The sequence below is a fragment of the Sciurus carolinensis genome, chromosome 7, assembly GCF_902686445.1.
Source record: "Sciurus carolinensis chromosome 7, mSciCar1.2, whole genome shotgun sequence".
NCBI classification, from domain to species: domain Eukaryota; kingdom Metazoa; phylum Chordata; class Mammalia; order Rodentia; family Sciuridae; genus Sciurus; species Sciurus carolinensis.
The window spans coordinates 115,342,123-115,361,631 of record NC_062219.1 but is presented as its reverse complement, the minus strand read 5'-3'; positions in this window follow the sequence as shown (position 1 = coordinate 115,361,631).

Genomic DNA, 19,509 nt, shown 5'->3' with positions numbered 1-19,509 from the left:
CTGAATCGCCAGTACCAACTTCGATTCATCAGGGCAGGTTTTACTCACATGCAGGCAGTCTCTCGAGGGGCACCGGTCCTGCTCAAGCAGGCCTGGGGGCTCCCATCACATGCGACTCATCCACTATTACTCTAGCAGATAGGTTTGTCAAACTTGTGCCGGTCAGCAGGAATGTTTTAGGTAGATCTGAATCTTAATTTTTACCTCTTCATGCGAAGTGTGTGGATACCTCATTGAGGGTGTTGGACTGGAGCTACTTTTTCCAGTCGATTATAAAAGCACACCCAGAACAGGGTTTCCAGCCCTGGTTTGGAAAACAAGGTTTTTCCTCCAAGGTATTCATATTTGTGCCTGAACCTGTGGCAGTGCATCTGCACGGGAATTCCTTGAGTGGTGGCTAAGTTTGAGACTGGATGTCTGGAACAGCAAAGCCAGGCCCCACCCATAAGCTTGTTAAGTTGCCCAACAAAGTCTTACGTTCATTATAGCATTAGCTATGGCAGTACTTAGCTCTTCACTCATCACAAATAGGGATTTGTACAACCAAATAAGGCCTGTACAAGTTCACTTACAGAAAACATGCATATAATGCTGTGTTTGTAATTGTATTAAAATTCACTATGCTGAAGAAATGGAGGTAAAGAAACCCAAAAGCTTTGCATGAACAAACTGCTGTAAACCAACACCTACAAAAGATTCTGGATGGAAGCTAGTTTTTCCTACTTGAAATACAAGGTTATTCTGATGCTAAATAGAGGTAAGAATGACAGTAACAAGATTCACCACTGAATGCTGGGATGTTACTGTAGCATATTTGAGACTCAAGGAAATGTGACCCATGTATAGTATGTGTAATAAGTCATACTCCATTTGTGTATCAAAATGGATAAGTGACTCATGTGAGTTAGAATTTAAAGTGTCTTAAAAGCTAACTGCATTCTGAACTAAACATGCAGATGCAAATCGAAGTGTTTTAATTGCCATGTTGGTTCTGAAACCCATTCATCTCCTTTAACCTTCCACAGATCAAGCACGACTGTTTAGATTTTAGTGAAGTGGCACATGCACAGCATGGCCGACATCACAGGACATTTTCCAATAAAGTTGACTTCTGATGCTGGGCTCCACCTTCATCTCAGGTCATCTGGTAGAGCCATTGTCTGAGAAGCCTCTATATCATGCTCATACTAGACTGAAAGCAAGGTTCGTGACCCCTTCTGGTAGGGCAAGAACAGTCATGGCAACCAACTCCAAGTTCGGGTCTCCATGAGCTCCAGCAAGCCAGAGGAAGGGCTTTTCAGTTACTGCCGGCAGAGACGTCATAGTACTGTAAGGTCTTTGGGTGGATGACTATGGATTTTCCCTTTGCTTTCCTGTCCATGTCCACTTGGTTGCCACAACACGGTGGGGATCTGGTGGTACCAGATCTGCTGGTTAGGTGCCTTCTTGCCACTCGATATTACAATCATAGCACATTGGACTTGGAGGTAGTAGCCATCCCTCAGGTCACCGGACTAATGACTCACTGTCTGGACATTGAGCTCCTGGGCCCCTCTGCTGGTGTGCAGCACAAGCAGGGGACCTCCATGCCCGGGTGGTCACGTCCTTCAACACAGGGCAGGTGGCCTTTAATGAACGTCTTCCTTGTGCCACCATCACCCACCAGCACAAGCTTGAGGGGCACCTGCTGCTTCGCGCTGCACAATCCTTCCAGAAGGATCTGTGTCCATACAGCTGAAGTTGTAAAGGTGACGGAAGTGCAGTTCAAATGCCTGGGAAGCCGTTGATCCTGAGCAGAGTTGGGGGGCCAATATTCAGTCAGTGAAATCTCTAATGTCCAAGAGGCCCATGGTCAATTCTGAAAGCAAACTATACCCCACTCCAATTAAACTGCAAACAAGTCAGAGCCATCAAGAGATTGTAGTCAATCTGCATGGAAACAATCTCTAAATTTTGGTAGCCAAGAAGCCTAAGACAGGGTACCTTTTCTATAAAGACCCAGGTCATAATGATGCCAATACTATTCCCATAAAGCTCAGCGATGGGTCTTGCCTCCTGGCCTGTCTGGCATGGTTTAACTAATTCATTGAGTTTGAAGGATGAGTTACCTGTATGACTGATTTAGTCTTTGGTGTCCATTCCAAGTCCTGATAAACTTACACCATGACAGGCCTGTCTTTCGTACAGCCATGGAAAGTTTTCCTCCTTGGATAGTTCAGCTATCTAACAAGTCTTGCCTACATAATGTTAAAGAGGCAGTCCCAGTCAAAAGATGCCTTTATTAAGATGTCTGGAGGTCCAACTGTGATATTTAGAAGTAGCTCAAGCAAGAGCTATCTGCTCAAAAGCTAAGTAGAAGCTCATAGGACTGAGCTTCCATGTTCTTTCCTCCCCCACCACACCTGTAGAATAACCTCAGTTTAACTCAGGTTAGTTTGGCAGGTTAAATAATCTCCTTAGCATATCTTTTCAGTAAAAACCCTCAGCAATTAACCGTACGAGTTGCATATTTGAACGGCATTCATGACAGGGCCAAATTTCATGTTTCCTGAAAAATACACATCAGTTTACCTATGGCAAGGGACCTGTGTGCTGGATTTAGGAGATCCATCTCCTGCCCCCAAGAAGCAAAGTCTAAATGACCAACTTCAGGTAATGCCCAGCTTCAGACTCATAGCTCATTAAGTTGAGCCAGAAAGAACTTGGTCCTCAAGAGCTCTGAAGGGTTTGTCCCTGGAGATTTGTGCCCTACTTCCCACCTATCTGAATGCTTGCCGTGGATGAGTGGGCACCTGAGGGGTTACTCTAGCAACACAAGACAAATGTGCACTATGGTAAGAGCAGACTTCAGCTCCACCTTCCACACACGAGGCCCAAGACACGACGCTGACTCGCCGGACACTGGAAGTGGGCTCCACTGCCACAAGCGACAGAACCCCACTGGTAGAATACTGCTCTGAGTTCTGCCAGAGCCTTTAGAGAGACTTCCTCAGATCGAGTTCTAGTACCACGCCAGCCATAGGCAATGCTGGTGTAGGCCAAGGCCACCTGGGGCCTGTGGATCCCGGGTTGACCTGGTGGTCCTTTCCCACTGACTCAGGTCGGGGTTCCTCTTCCTAGGTGGACAAGTAGATTCCCAAGTTTCTTCCTATTGAGCTGTTACTCTTAGAGACCCCAGACCCTTCCCCCATTCTCAGCCCCCTGCCCAAACAAACTCACAGAAGGTGTGGAAACTCTTCCCCAAAGTGGGCACCCCAGTTTATGCTCAAGCTAGTTCTGACTCTACCAAGTCACTACCCTTCATGTCCCCACTGGCTGGTTGCTGGCTCCAGCTTCTACTCCAAGGAAGCCAATTCTCTATGCCAACTCTCTAGTCTCTGGGACAAATTTGCCACATCTTCAGTTTTGATGGCTTCAAGGCAACAACAAAGTTTGTTCCACTTTCTTACGAGGACAGGAATGAGTTCTAAGCTCTTTTAGATGTTTGAATATCAAGGTACAGTTGAGATACTTTTATTCTAAGTTAACATATTGGATTGTTTATCTTAGGTTATAAAATTAGAAGACCCTATACACTTAGAAAGGAACAAACCTGAAGCTACTCCACTTCATTCTGTGATTGTTCCAAGGAAGACAGTGAAATTCTACCATCCATGGAAAAAATACGTGAAACAAGCAGTTCATAAGATAACGACGTTACCATGAGCCAAGACTGCAGCATCTCCAGTTCAAACTGCTTTTCCAGACCAGTGGGGAAAAACTGGTCCTATTTCAAATCGAGGGAGGGAGACAAGCTTGTTCTGAATTTGAACCATGACAGATGTGCATCATCTAGCTTCTCAGATTCTAATTCAAACGATAAGGCAGCAAAGTTATCTCGTTTTCACAGGATTCTCCTTTGCCAATTCTGGGGTTCACTGGAGAACAGACCATGACTTCAGTTTGTGTATGAGATTGTAGAAACCTGGAAAGCACCAGCTCAAGAGTTCTGTCTAGCAATGAAAACCTGGCTTCTCCGTAAGTGGTTTATGACAAGCACCAGTCATCCCTGCTTTTTGATCTGCATTGATGTCAGTTTTGGGGAAAACCAGAGGCAGAAGGACTGATTCTGATAGAAGTTCATTAAGTCAGCAGGATTCATCCTCAGTTCCTGAGGACTTAGAAGGATAGCAGAAGCTATCTCTTCACCTAGCCTCAGTTATAGCTTTCAGGCATATCACTGCACTCAACTTGTTCAAGATCTTGGTTTAACTTTGTGCATTCATCTTTGGCAAAGGTCAATCTAGAAGTGCTGTCAGTTCCAAGTCTATTCCAGGTTCATGGAATACTGATAGGAGCAGCAGACCCATGTGGCAAAGGAGGTTAAAGTCCTCTGGCACATGGAAGAGGGTTTCAGTTCCCTCGTCTTCTGATGTTTTACTTTCAGAGAAAAGCATCCATCTGAAAACAACGTTCTAGATTACCTCTTCCAATGCCCTCCTCATCCAAGGATGATTGTGGGATCTGACCTTACTTTACCCTTTCTCTGCCATTGCCACATCGTGAATGGCACCAAGTTTTTCTCCCCACCATTATACCCTCACAAAGCCCTGATTTCCCAGAAAGCTTTCTGGTGACAAGCTTATGGGGTTTTCCCTGTGCTAAGTACCTAATGAGGAGCAGCTCTTACTGGTCACTTCTTATGGATTGGAATTATACAAGGTCATTATCAAGTCTGAATTATGACAGTCCAACCATGTTCGTAGATGGGCAGGCAAACTTGAAGGGTGCTAATGTAAATCCTAATTTAGTAGGAAGGATTCTGATAACCATTGATTTTGTGACAAACCAGCCCCAAACATTGTCAGAATTGGACCAGGAACCGATTAATACTCTGGTTACCGAGTCATTTCGGGTATTTAAAATCGACAGGGCGGAGGCAGGCAACTGCCATAGGTTGGCTTAAAAATCCCCACTTTTAAATGCCCTGACCCAATCCCCTGGAGGGGACCCTAGGAAAGTCTTCTCAAAAGCTTGGTAGTCATCTGTAGTCCTTAGGACCCAGTCAGTGCCCCGAACCCACAAAAGCCTTTGGCAATTTGAGTCCCCATATTGTCCCTGTCAGGGGTCACAGTGGCAACTCAAGTCAGACCCCTTTGGGCACTGCTGGAAGGTAACAACCACGGCATGACGGGGCCCAAGTGTCCCCCACAGCTTCAGTAACTGAGCATTGCACATGATCTTTGAGTCACCTTCAATGTGGCAGGTTGAACAGTTGCCTGTTGGCACAAGTTTTTTTCCCCCCATCCTAAGAAGTTGGATCTATCAAATCAGCAGTGTTCTGTTTTAAGAGTAGACGGTAGACTTCAGAGGCTTCATTTTCCTCTTGAGAAATTGGTTCAACCATCTGTTTTACAATTCTCTATCTTTCTGTTAGGAACTTACTGATTATGTTGGCAACATGTTTCGTTATCTAAAAGCCAAGTTCAGGTTAGAGTGTCCCAACCTAAGGTACGTTTTCCAACCCTTGAATCCTTTAAGGGCATTAATGGAAGTATAGCAGACAGCCACGTACAGGAAGTTGCTTTCCAACTACTCCATGGCACGAGACCAGGAAAGCGGATCAGCAGCTTCTCAGCAAGGTGGAGATCAAGGAGGGTTTTACTGGATTTAACACTGGATACTTGCAATTGCTTGGGGACTCAAGGTTGTCTCCATGAGAGCCTACCATGAGCAGTTCAATTGGGGAGGAGTAGGCACTTTGGGTGGCACATGAATTATCTTGTGAGACAGATGAAGGACACTGTCCAACTCACCCAGAGGGTGAGCTACACTACATCCCCAGGAGGGAAAGATACCATGCATCTCTCAGCAGCCCTTGGAGAGCCAAGGCAGAAGCTGGAATCCTGCTGGCCTGAAGGGCAGGGGCTCTGCTCCACTCAGTGAAAGTGGAATTTGACCCACAGACTGACCTTACTTGTGGCCACCTTTTAGGCTTTGATACTTAGGAAAACCTCCCATACTCTACCTCAAAATCTGCATTTAACATTAGGGGTTCTAATGCAAAATTAGCAAAGCCAGTAGCCCATTTATCACTTAGACCCACTGGTCAAAGGTTGTCAAGTTGAGACCAGTGGCTGCTGTCATTTTGCTGGTTAATGAGGCTACTGAGTTAACCTTGGAACACATGTAGGTTCAGATGCCCAGTCACATCGTTTTGGAAAAAAAATCACTGGCTCAGTGGGAGGACCAATGTCAGACTCTCCCAGCATACCACGGCTATGTTAGACTAAATTGTTCGTCTATGCCCAACCTCAACTCCCTTCATAGGGATATAGTATTTATATATGTAACTATATAACCTATATAACTATATAAACTATATAACCTCAACTCACCTTCATATTGTTCATAGGGATAAGCCAAATCTAGTCTGTCAGACTGAATGTATGCCTCTTGGTAAGGTGAATGATTTGTCAATAGTTCTATGGAAAAGGACCATGACCATCCTATCCAAACACCTACATCCTGTCAAGAATTAGGGCTCTCAGCTGCTATTTCTAAACTTCCCACAGCAGTGGTCTTCCACTGCATTAAGTATCAACTTCCAGAGGTAGTGAAGTGGGTGTCTTGAACTTAAGGTTAGGACTTTTCCACACTTCTGACCCCATGGTATTGGGATTCCATTGGTTTCCATTGGGCAATTCAAATTTTCCTTCTCCATGACCACCATCAACTGAGGATTTCAAAGGAAAAAAACAGCCATGCTTGCAAATTAAGAGCCATCTCCCCTAATCTTAAGTCTACTCAGTTACCTAGTCTCCATGTCTCCACCCTAGCCCAGGTCTATGATATCCCCCTTGTCATTTGTCAGTTAACTTAGTTCACTTTGCACTCCATTCCTCCAAAAGTTAAGGCAAGGAGTACCATTGATCTCTTCATTGCAAATCCAGCAGGGTTGCTTTAGATCACTTTACTTTCTGATCTTACTGACCATCCCTCATTTGACGTTTTTCATTTCTATCATTCTGTTCCTGGTTTTAACTTGTAACTCCCTAGTTTTCTTATGTTAGGCTTAGCATTGTTGTGATCAATAACCAAGACAGGAAAAAATTTTTGGCAGTTTGAGGTTCAGTCCACGATAACCCAACTTCATTTCTCTTGACCAGAGTTGAGGCAGAACATCATGGTTCAAGGGTATGGCAGTAAAGCTCCTTAGCTCCTGGTAGCCAAGAAGCAAAACTGAGGACCAGAGACATCCTCAAAACAACGTTGCTTCTGGTGACCCACCTTTAGTCACACCTCACTTGCCTAGTAGTCCTTCCATTATTCCAAGTGGATTAATCCAATTAGGCTGCAATGAATGTTCTTCGGATCTTCCAGGGAAGACCTCACATCCACAACACTACCAAATGCTTGGAATTAAATCTCTGGGATAGATAACTGGTCATGGTCATGTAAGAGTCAAAGTTTGAACCCATTTCTGCAATCAAGTTGTTTTGCAGCCTCTCAGTACCATGAGGGATCACCTCATTGTGGAATTTACTTTCTCACGAGAGAACAAAGTCCTCATCCTCTTGAGTAGCAGAATTGGACTGGATTATAAGGGATTTGCATATTCGTGAGACTTCTTTATGGATTTTGGAAGTTTAAGATACCATGAAATGGTCTGGGCAGAATAAACCCTGGAAGCTTTCCTTAAGTTACTAGGAAACATGTAGGATTCACAAAACCCAAAGTTCAAGGTGAACTTTGTAAAGTAGATTGCCGCTTTATCGGCTTCCTTGTTCTCCCTTTGTTAAACTTAAGTTTGACATGCAATGAGAGAAATGAACTTCTGTCTACTTGGGACAAAGTCTCACTAATGAGGTCTTTACCCCGAGGCCTATACGATGAAGGTCAACAGTGTGGGGAAAGATGGCAAAGTGAGATGTTTTTCATCGTAGTGTTCTGTGCCAGGAGAAGGTCACCTCACACTGCCCTTGTATCTGTTTCACTGAGGTATCTCTACCTTGTCTCTTCCCAGTTGATGGCTATCATCCCACTGTGGCTATTCTTACTGAATTTAACCTGATGTTCCGTACAACTCTCCAGATTCAATCTGCCTATAGGTTGATGGAAGACATCAGAATCTGTTCAGGAAGATCAATCCACTGACAAGTTTCACAGTCTAGTGAGGCCAACTTGCAGGAGCCTTATTTAGGGTCCTTACAGGGTGCAGGCTTCAAGGTCTTAGGATTGTATTGCCCATTTTGTCCTTTGTAGCAAGTGTTGATATTTGTGTCCCTATAGATGCTACAGAAGAGCACTTCATCCTTTTCCCATCTGAGAAGGAACAGTTCCAGGGATGAGACAGGGACCAGATAGAAAAGTGCATTTGTTGGCACATCCTACCCTCACCCGCTGTCAACTTTGTTTGATGTCGGGGTGGCCTGTGTTCTCCAACAGCTGCAGAACTTAGCTTTAGCACAGGGCTGAACTCTTGAGCGTCAACATTCTCACACTTGCAAGTAACCAGTAAAATGAGTTCCTTACTAAGATGCTAGGCTGACACCTTGTCAGATTTAAGTGGAAAACCCAGTTAAAGCTTTGCCAGGTTTTCCCAACTCTGTTTCCCTCATCATTGGGTAAAAAGATCCTAGTGTCTGGCATCAGGGTCATCCAACCACCACAAAGCCTCAAATTAAGCTTGTTTCCCCTATCCAGGAAGTAATGAAGCTAGTAAGTGACAGAGCCCAAGACAGAACCCAAGATGGGCTCAGGCCCATATCCATTGTCACATGGCACACTGATTACATTTCCACTTAAGTTATCAGGAATCAGTGTGGTCAGCAGCAGCTCCGTTAGTCATCAGCTATTTCTGAGAACAGACCCCAGCATGCCCACCTCTAATGGGAACTAAGTTAATAGTCCCTAAAGGACCTTCAGTAGCCTTAGGGTATCCTTTAAGGATTCTCACTTAAGATGCTAGGTTCATAATGGCTCAGCTTAGTTCCACTGCCCTGCCTCATCTTTTGCATAGGGGTAGTTTCCCGTGCAGGTTGGCCTTTCTTCTGGCCTCTGGCTCTCGAGCTAGCTTCAAGTGACCCGTAGTGTTTTGGCTCACTGGAGTGTTCTCCATAGGTTCATTTGTAGTTCTAGGGACTCTCAGCTGTAGTTTGAGACTGGACCCTTCCAGACTCATGCACTGCAGTCCTTGCTGTTACCTGGGTTTGCCTCTGCCACCACACTGCATTGGGCCTGCCCTGAGAAGCCGGTTACTGGGAGCTACCAGAAAACAGCTTTTGACTAATGAGCTCATGCAGGCAGAGAAGAGATAGGTCAGGCTCATCACCAGGATAGGGGGGCAGCTACAGCATGGCTTCTCCAAGCTACTCTTTGCTCGGGTTAAGTAGATTGATGCCTAGTATCGTACTCGTTTAGCTATGAAGCTAGGCATCTTGGTCCAATCTCTACTCTCCTAGGGACATTTTGTGTAGTACATCTTTAAGGGTAAATGCTCATCTTCAATGCTGATATCTAGTTACAGTCTGTTATCCCAACATCTTTATTCTTTTCATCTGAGGACATGATCTACAGACACGCTTTAAAGGACTTTGCCAGGTTGAGTTTACATTCTCGTTTGAATTTCGCAAGGCACACCAGCTCCCAATTTTTCAGGGAAAACCTCCACAGCTGCTTATTTCCAGAAAAGAGCATTAGAAAACTGAAGAGATCTAAAGATATCAAGGGCCGTCATCAAGACCTGGTCACAAAAACCCCACCACACGTTGAGTCAAAGAGGAAACCTTACTGGTAATAGCAGTGAAGTCTCCAGTTTATCACTGGCTATCAAAGTTACTGCCTCCCAGGAACTTGTGAGATTCGGATGGCTTGGCAGATGGAGATGGTGAGCCATGCCCCCAGACCCATTTCTCCAGTTCATGCCTAGTTGTACAAGTTCTCGTAATTTTACAGCTGGTAGCACAGCCTGCCTCCCCCATCCTGACAGGGCACATACTTTCTACAACTTATTTTAAGGAGGTTATTTCTAGAAAATAGTTGTTCTCCTTAACAAGGAAAGCTAGCTCAGCTTCACTTTTTTTTTTACTAAATCCCATGAAGAATTTCTCCCACGCTAAACATCAACCCCAAAATGGTGAACAGGAGTCAAAAGGAGTCGCATAGGGAGCAAGAGATTCTCGAGAGTCACCTGATCATCTAAGACGCCACAAGCTTGAAGCAATCAGAAAAGACTTTGGGGGTTATGACAATTAGCCCACAGTTTAAGAAATTTAGATCAGGAACTGTGGAAGTTGGCTTCCCAACACCATTCCACTTTTCAAAATTCCCTCACTCTATGAGGTTTACACCCCACCCTACCCCACCTGTTTTCCCCCATTTTCCTCATTCCATCCCTTACAACCCCAACAGACCCTTCTGCCTGTGTAGTTCCTAAGAGGTTTTAAAAAAAAAAAAAAAAAAAAAAAAAACACCTCCACACTACCAGCAGTAAAGCTCTCCTCCAAGCACCTACCCTAGAATTTATAGGCTGTGGAGACTAAGGTCGACCCCCTACCCCAAAGCACTGTGGGTGAGCAGCTGCTCTTCTGGTTTCTCATTGGCTTTCTCCCTCTCAATCATTAACTAGCTCCCACCCCCTCTGTTCATTTCCTGGTCTATAAGTCATTAATAACAGCAAAAGAAGAGGAGATTCTCTGACCAGGCTATATCCATCTCCCACTAAAAATGTGGTTTCCTGCCTCTAGCAGTGGCTTAATTGGAGAAGGAAGGTCAGCTTTTTGATAGGAGGTATAGAACTATGCTCTGCGTTCACCCACTTCCCTGCTGTGAAGAATCAACTAAAGTGTCTATAAAATTCCAGAGCTGGAATCTTCCCTGGAAATAATGGTTCAGGTACTGGAAGAGGACCCGGGAGTTGGTGGTATTAAGCTTCCCTGAGATTTGTGGCTTTAGGGATACTGGTATAGTACTAAAAAGTTGGAATTTAAAAGTTCCTTTCTAAGAAATTGCTTCTGTTAGCCTATTCCATGTTTTTGAATTTGACTTTCTCAATGTTTCTCCCCCAAATAAGCACCCTTTCCTTGAAAGAAAAAAAAATCAGTTTAAGAGGAGACTACCTTGCCCTTATTTTTAGGGCCACTTCACCCCCCACATTCATCTCAATGCAATGAGCCACAGGTGTGCCTAGAGGCATCCTTTATCAGCTAACTCACCTGGACCAGTTCATGAGCCTGACCTCAGATTCCTCATCAGATTGGAAGAGGAGGTAGTCCCGGAAGAAGCTGCGTTAAACCCAGAAAGTTTCAGGACTGACTGCAAACGCTTAATGTTCTTGTCAAGGAGGTGACTTTTTGTGCACCGAGAACTGTCAAGTGAACTTGATAAAAGATTCCCACTTTGGACTCAGAAGTATTCCAAAAAAGGGGAAAAAAAGTTAAATGTAGGGTTGTTTTCCTCTTAGTAGTAGTAATTTGAGTTATTTCTGTAAACATCTCATTTCCTAATCAAAATAATAGCCCGTTCTCAAAGTTTCCTTCATTTTCTTGTCTTTACTCCTGCTGTTCCTCCAAGGATATCCTTTTTATAGCCATTATGTGAGACAACCGAGATGCTAAATCTTTGTGAAAACCTGATTTTTCCAGCTTGAGTCAGTCTGCTCACCAGCTGTTTGTTATGGTCTTTCTGAGGTGCTGGGGATTAGGGAATTGGAGGTGGCAAGGTATAGTCTTCTCCCTAGGAGTCCTCACACACTGATCAGTGTTTTCTTGATTAGCTCTGTGCTGGTCGTATTTCGACCTCTATTTTGACCTGCTGTGTTGAGTTGTTTCCATATTTGTCTTCCCTATTGTATTGTGTGTTTCTGAAAGGATTGTAGAATAACTTCAACCTCAAGCAAAGAATGCAATACAAATGTGATGTTTTCTTGAATGGATGAATGGGTGAGAGCAGGAAAAGGAGATGACAAGAAAAAAATAATACCTTAGTGTTTTATCTGTAGCCTCAGAGTTGGGTCTGGTGGTGTGAGAAAGTTCTGGAATTCCTTGGGCTAGAGAAAAGGTTTCAACTCTACAAGCCTAGCCTGCAAGATGAGGAAGAGTGAAGATTACTAACATAATAGAAGAGATTTCAGGCAAGAACTAGGTTGCCTCTCTCCTTTCCTAGTCATACCTGGCACAGCTATGACTAAATGCTGGGAACTTGGAAGGTGGCATAGTGCAGGACTTAAACATGCAGTTTGTGTTCATATCTGGTTCTGTAGCTTACTAACTATGTGACCTTGTGCAAATTCCGTGGTGTCTCTTGCATCAGGTTTTTTACCAGTAAATAGGAATGACTGATTATAAAAACACTTACCTCCTAGGACTATTACAAGGTTGAAATGAGTTAACTCATATAAAACACTTGGAATAGTGATTGGCACCTAGTAAGTTACATAGCATATATTCTTGGCTAAATAATATGTACCTCAATGAGGTTCGGCAGTTATTCACTTAACTCTAACTGGAAAAGTAAACTCAACACAGATGTGAATCAAAGCCAGGGCAAAGAGGCATGGTGGGAACTGCTGTCAAGTTAGGGATTAATGATAAAGGCCTCCAGCCCATTAGGCCCATGTGTGTCCTCACCCAGTCAACATAATCCTGTAAGAGTGGAAGCCCTAAAGACGAGAGGACCTTGTGTGGCTCAGAGTAGAGAGGCAGATGGATGTGTTTGTGTTCTGGTGATTGGAGATGATGACTTTTCATTTCTTTGTGCAGCAATAACATAGATTATAAATGATTAATTTTGTCTGTATAATGACTTTGCATCACGAAGACTGCTGTTGCATGATGACAGTAAGACAAAACTATCTTCTTGGCCTTTAATTAGGTTCTAGAACAAGATTATAGGAGCCAAAGGGGCATAATGACTGCCTACTTCCTTGCCCAAGGAGAAACTGATGAGCAACTCTGGAAATGGGGCAGTATGGAGGATATCTGTCGGGGGACAAAAGGCCTAAACCCAGCAGGCAGAGTCTGCTCCCCCAGCAAAATGCACTGGGAAAATGTCTGCCCCTGAGGAGGGGCTTTGGCAGAGAAGCTACTTACATTACCACTGGCTGGCGGTAGCTGTGGTTTGTGTGAGGAAGTTGTGGTGGCGGTGAACCGGGGCCATGAGGAGGATGATCTGAATACTCTGATTTCCTGGCAGAATGGAGACTGATTCCTTTCTATTTGTCCCCAATTCACACTTACTTGGACCTTGAGAGCAGTCCTGAGTCTACTTTCCTGTGCACACGAATCACCTGGTGAGCTTGTTAAAATGTAGATTCTAAGCAGTAGGACTGTGGGCTGGAGTCTGAGATTCTGGGTTTCCAGGTGATGCCTATGACTTTGGTATTGAATATACTTTGAATAGCCAGGTCGGAGCTCCTTGTATGGAGCATTGGCACAGCCATCAGGGAACTTCCCAGAAATGCAAATGCTCAGGCCCCAGCCTGCCTCAGACTGGCCTATCCTGTCAACTAGGTGACATAGGTGTATGCATGAGCTTGAGGACCCAAAGATGAGGGTTTGTCCAGCTGTTCTGCTAATCCAGTGCAATATACACAGGCAGGGTCATGTTTCTGGAAGGAGCCAACTTCTGTACCCAGAGAGGAAAAAACCCAATGCTGCATGACTGTGGGATCCTCGTGCCCAGAGGACACAAAGAGAGGACAAGGAATTCCTTGTCACAAAATTCCCCAACTGTGTTCTCATCCAGTTAATTAACTAGGAAAACTAAATTAAACCCTAAAGCCTTATTCATTTTGGAGAGGACCTTTGATGTCTGTGAGCTCTGAGGCCAGGGAGGTGGGCAGTGTTGGGCTGTGACATCTCCTATGGATGGCCAAGCAGCGTTCTCTTAATCGCAGCTATTAAACTGCTTTCTTGGGAGTTGTTTGTGATTCATGTGGAATAGACTGAGTCTGTTTTGAATCCCCCAGGGTCTCCCTGTGGAGCATAATTATAGATGCATTGAAATAGGAATTCAGGTCAACAATTACTTTAATGAGATGTCTGAAGAACATGGACCAGCGAGGGGGAGCCCGGGGAGAGGCGGGGAGCAGAGGAGCCAAGGAAACTGGCAGGATGAGGGGAGCGAAGGCGAGGAGAGTTTTGTGAAGAGGTGAACGGAAGAGTGAGGAATGGAGAAAAGGGCGGGAGAGAAGAGAGATGAATGGCATTTGCTGTCCCTCCAGGGGCTAGGAACATCTTCACACACCAAGAGGAAACAGGTCCGTAAACAAAAGTGATACCGGGCATCCGTGGAATGCTTCGCAGTCTGGTTCTGGCATTCCTGTGACTGTCGAGAGAGTCGGGAGGCAGGGAGAAAGGGCTTTATGATCGAACATGCAGCTTTTGATTGCTGATCCCATCCTTGGGGAGTTGTGTGACTTTTGGCAGGATGCTTAACCTGAGTCTGTTTCCTCATTTTGCCAAATGAAGGTTAACTATAAAAAGTTTATAACACTCCTTATTGTCTGGCACGTATTAGGTGCTCAATAAATTGTTATAATGAGTCAGTGTGAGAGGTTAACTTTGCCCAGGAGCTCAGGCTAATCAGTAGCAGAATTAGAATTGTCCCTATGCCCAGTACCACCAAAGAAAAGGTACAAGAGTGGGGGAAAGACAGGGTCCAGAGTCCACGAAGGGACCCTTGGCCCATGATGGCAGTGCTTGTAAGTTGGTGCAGGTGCTCTGGAGAAAGACCCAAACCACCTTCAACAGTCTCATTAGCTATGAAAGGATTTTAAAACTGAGTACAGATCCGGAGGCACCAACAGCACAAATTGGTTTTTTTTTGTTGTTGTTGTTTTGTTTTCAGGGACCTACCTTGCCTATATCCCCCATAGGTGTGTAAGGGCCATTCAGTGCTGAGTCTGTTCTGGGGTTGAGTCCCCATGATTTGCCTGGTGCTCTTCCAGACCCCTGAGGGACACGTGTCTAGCAAGTGAATGTGGCAGTCCTGCCGAGTGCTGTTCAGACCTCCCTTCGAGGTCTAGAATCTGTCTTTGGGATTCGTGGAGGGTGCTTTCCAAAGTCAAGGTCTCTGCAGGGTGCTTCCAGCCACACCATGGCCTGGGTCCTGACTGGGCCCTTGCTGCCCACTAGGGGCTTTCCTACTAGGGAAGCTCTTGTTGTGGGGTGCAACTCGAGAACAAACTGATCACCACTGAGAAGTTCAAATTTGAGAGTCTCTATTACGCTGGCTGACTGACTGTCTCACACAATGCCCCAAAAAATGGCTACTGGGAGAACAGCCCTGACCATAGGGTTGCAGGAGTTCTTATACCAAAAATCACATCCATCATAAGTCTCTGTTATGATTCAAAATTACAAACTAACATCATGATCATCAGCAGAGGGGGAAGTGGGTCAAAATGAACCTTACCTAGCTACAAACTAAAGAATGGTTACTAACATTCACACAATCATTGTTGACATCACTGTTCACATGGTGCATTGTTTAGGAGAAATAGGAATCAAAAGAACAATTTCCCATCACATGAGAATTGTCATTTTGTATTGCTAAACATGTCATGCTAAGTAACTGATGGGCACAGAGGCGGGCTGCTCCCATGGGAGAAGCTCATTTCCTACATAACATGGAGTCTTAGAGCAAAATGGAGTCTGTTTAGTCATTGCCCACATAGCCTGGCCTGTAACATTTCCACGGAGATAAATGTCAGCCCGTCACACTCTTGGGCTGCCCCTCACCTGGAGCTGCTGCAGCCCAAGGCCCTTCCCTCCTCGGCCTCGGGGTCAGACACCCATCCCAGGCTGAAGACACAAATTTCCTACACCACTTCCTCTCCTTGCATCTTTCACAGGAATTTCTTCCCCAAAATCTCTTGTACCTTGGTGTAAGTTTCCTTATTTTAAAAAAGTAAATTTGATCCAATTCATAATTCAAACTCTTTCCTCCTAAATATGAACTTGAATTTGTCCACTTGTCTCCTGCTCCACAGTTGGTGCCAGAGTTCGTCATCATCCCTGTCAATTAGGATGCTGGCAGGACACAGATGGTGGTGTGCTCAGGCTGGATAATTTGAAAGGTGAACAAAGGGAGATTTTGCAAAACAGCAATCCCACATGGTGACCTTAGGTTAAGGAAACAAGGGACGCGGCCTGCCTGCATCAACTGGGGGTGACCTCGCCTTCCTCCCTCCCTCCTATCTTGTGCTCTCCCTTGGCCAATCCCAGCATGAGCCAGAGGGAACAGGAGCCCACTGATCAAAGTCCAGGTTGGCTTCCCTGGGCACAGTGAGGGGTGGAGAATGAATCTGAAGGACCCCAAAGCAGACATTTGGTGAAGTTGTGTCTCGTTCCAAGTTGTGCCAACACTTGCTGTTCCCGAATGCTTCCCTTTTAATCAGTCAAAACAGCGACATTATAGAAATAATGTCAACCCTCAGGGGCTAGCTAATTCCATATGGTGGCTTCCCACACACAGTTAGAATAAAGGATGGGACTTCCACTCGTGTCCTCATTCCTTTTCCAACCCTACCTTAGTCGGGACACAAACCTGACCTTGCCCTCCTCCTGGAAAACTTCCTGTCCCCATACCTGCAGCCCTTTGCCTGTTACCTCCAACTCATCCTTCAGGTCTCGGCTCCCATGTTGCTTCCTCTGGGCAAACAGCCCTTATACACCACACCAGGTTCCTCAAAGTCCCTCCGTTTTCTCCCAGATTTTGCCTTCCTAGCAACCATTTATTTCACGACGATTTCCTCATGGAGCTATTTGACGAACGGCACCTCCCATAAAGACTAATTCCTGCAAACTCAGGGGTTCTGTCTGCCTAAGTCATGTTGCAGTGCCTGAGCATGTGGCAGTGGCACCCACAGATACTTGTTTGAGTAAATGACATGTCGTGGTAAACCATATATTTTGGAGTCCAGAATGATGCTGATTTCAAATATTGCTTCTTATTCTCAAAAATCCCAGAAAAATCCCTGAAAAATCCCAGATCTCTCAATATTTACCCAAAGTCTCTCCCTCAAGTACCACTAGCTGAGGATTTATGAGGATCCAAACACTCTAGAAAATGCTGTTCTGAATAGGATTACTAATCTGCACAACTGGTGCACTTACCTCGCATTAGGAAGTAGACTTCGAGGTAAGTTTCCCATCATCCATCTGGTGTACCAGAAGAGAACATGCCCAGTTTTCGTTTTTCTGTGCCACCCTGTTCTCTGGCATACCATCTCCAGGATGCATCTTCCTTTTGGAACTGTTGAGGACTGGGTGAATTAACTGCGATGAAGCGTTTAGAACAGCGTCTCGACCACAGTAAACGTGCGTCACCTTCAGTACAGCTTAACATGTCATCCTCGTCAGCCTCCAAGCTTTTGTACAGGGTATTATTCCTGCCAAGTGGATCCTCCCCTCAACCCTGCAAATCATATCAATGTGATTGCATATATAGATCTGTGTGAGACACATGGCCCCCGGATGCTGTCCACAACCTCTGACTCCTGGTGGTGTGGGCTTCAGGAACTCTGAAGACTGTCAATAGTTGTATGAGAATGTGGATACAACGCCTCTTAGAGCAGGAAACAGCCTCAGAAAGGGAACCTGACCTGTTCTCATGTCGGGAATCTCTACACACCCACCCACTCCCCAGTATTCATTTCTGCTTTGAAGGCCAGCCCTGCCCCCTCTGCCTGCTGATCACTGAGCATGTGCCTGGGAGGGCACAGCCCCACCTCCCCTCCAGCAATTCTCCCTTCCATCTCTGCAGTCACACATGCAGACTTCTCATCGGAGGTCAATTGCTGTCAACCATGGAGAAGTGATGCATCACACGTGTGTCCCTTTTCCCCTTCTTCCCACCCGCTCCTCTTTTCTGCTCTGACTGTGTACAGGCTGAATTATCTTCCCTGGGTTCAAAGGTACTTGAGATGGCCTCACTTCAGCAGAATCCTTCCAGCTTCTGGAATCGGACATCTCTTGGGCACTACTTGCCATCCTTTAGGTTCCTCTTCTTCCAGCCCCTGCTTTGGCGACCCATTCCATGCAGGCTTAGAACTGCTCCACGCAGCTATAATCTGACAGTGCCTCACCTGGTATACATCACACACCTTACCTGAATTCCTGTTCCTGGAGCTCTTCCGATGCTGAGGTATGGCAGCCCTGCAGGCACCCACTGGCATTGCTATAGCTACAGCCTGCTAGTTCAAGGGCAATTTGAACCTTTGGCCACTGGGGGTGGGAGCTGAGGCCTCCCCCTCATCCGCTGTACATGCCCAAGGCGCGCTGGATAAGGCCCGTGACAGGGGCAGCTGTTAGGGCCAGCTGAGCACATCCTAAGCTGGCTTCCCTGCCTTCTGACTTACTCCCCTGCTCCTTGACTCCTGTCTGTGGGATCAACCCCCATGTAAGCTACCTGTCCACGAGTCTTTCCTCAGTCTCTGCTTTTGGGGAATCCAAAGACACCATGGACTCCTGGAGGGAGCCGTGACGTCCCTCTCTACAGACAACCACTTCCCTACACTTCCTCGTGGGCTCTCTTCCACCTTGCAAAATCCTTCCCATCTGCTGCAGTTTGAACATGGCTTGGCCTCTCTGAAACTCGTGTTGAAAACTTGACCCCCATGGTGAGATATTAAGAGGTGATTAGGGCTGTGCTCTTCTGAATGGATTAATTCATTCACACGGTTAATGGGTTGATGGGTTATCTGGAGAGCAGGTCTGTTATCAGAGCCAGCTTGGCTAGAATTCCCTCACACTCGGTCCTTGCTACCTTGGGACTGCCAGAAGCTATGTCATCACCAGATGCAGCCCCCAACCTTGGACCAGAACCACAAGTCAAAATAAGCCTCTTTTTTAAAAACTTACCCAGACTGTGGGATTGTTTATTAGCACACAAAAAAAAGGCACTATGACACAATTCTTCAAAGATCACCTGAAATCTCACGCCCGTCAGGACCCGTAGGAATCACCACCCTTCCTCGGTAGCTCTTGGGTCTCTGAAGCACTTGGAACAGCCCTCTCATTTGCTTTTCCTTAATAATGAACAATAACAGTCAAATTATCCCTGAACAAGTACCAGCTGGCACTCTAAACGCTACAGAGATTAACACCTTGAGACCAGGCCTCTGCCTATTGCCCCCAGAGAGCCCAGCATGGGGTGTAATCCAATTCTGACTCTCCTGGACCTATTCAGTAGAGATAGCTTTGGGCTAGCACCAGTGCCTGCTGGAAATGCCCATTTCTTCACTCTCTACTGTGCCAAGTTCTCAGCTGCAGGTAAGACCTGCACGCTTTCAGCCCTACTACAAGCTATATCAAGAAAAGTGGTTGGACTGGGGATATAGCTCAGTTGATAGAGTACTTGCCTTGCAAGTGCAAGGCCATGGGTTCAATCCCCACCACCACCAAAAAAAAAAAAAAAAAAAGTGTTTCTCAACCTGATTTATAAGGTTACACATGATACTCAACCTCTAAGACCCAATCTTCCTCCTCCTCCATGAAGTCTCCCTGACACTTCTGGATGAACTCT